The following is a 498-nucleotide window of genomic DNA, read 5'->3' on the forward strand; positions in this document are numbered from 1 at the left end:
ATGGAGACAGAGCAGCGAGGGTGAAACCAAAGCAGAAGTTACAACAGATACACAGACTTCCACATTAGCAGGGCCACAGTTTACACAAAGAGCAAGTGTGGGAAGTAATGCAACCGGCTTTTGTCATGTTTCGTATCCTGTGAACTCTCCTGTTTTTCAACTTGAAACGTGCTTTTAGATTCATAGTAAAAGTGTGTTCGTCAAGCAGTGACATTTTAACAAGAAAACAATAAAAAAAAAAAGTCTGCCAGAGTAACAGAGAGTGAGAGTGTTACAAATAAACCAACCTCAACTGAATTTTTTTTTGTGTGTGTGTGTTTTCTAGCAAAATGGCATAAACAGCTCGAGGAAATGTAATTATTCTGCTGCTGTTAATGTCATAATCACAATAATAACAACTGCTCGCCAGGATTTGACCATTTTAATTAGAATAACAAACTGAACACAACCACAACCCTGATATGATCCTGGGTGGATTAGTAGATTATGTAACTGTGT

The sequence above is a fragment of the Pundamilia nyererei genome, unplaced genomic scaffold (genome assembly GCF_000239375.1).
Source record: "Pundamilia nyererei isolate P.nyererei 1_Seehausen unplaced genomic scaffold, PunNye1.0 scaffold00062, whole genome shotgun sequence".
Classification (NCBI taxonomy): Eukaryota; Metazoa; Chordata; class Actinopteri; order Cichliformes; family Cichlidae; genus Pundamilia; species Pundamilia nyererei.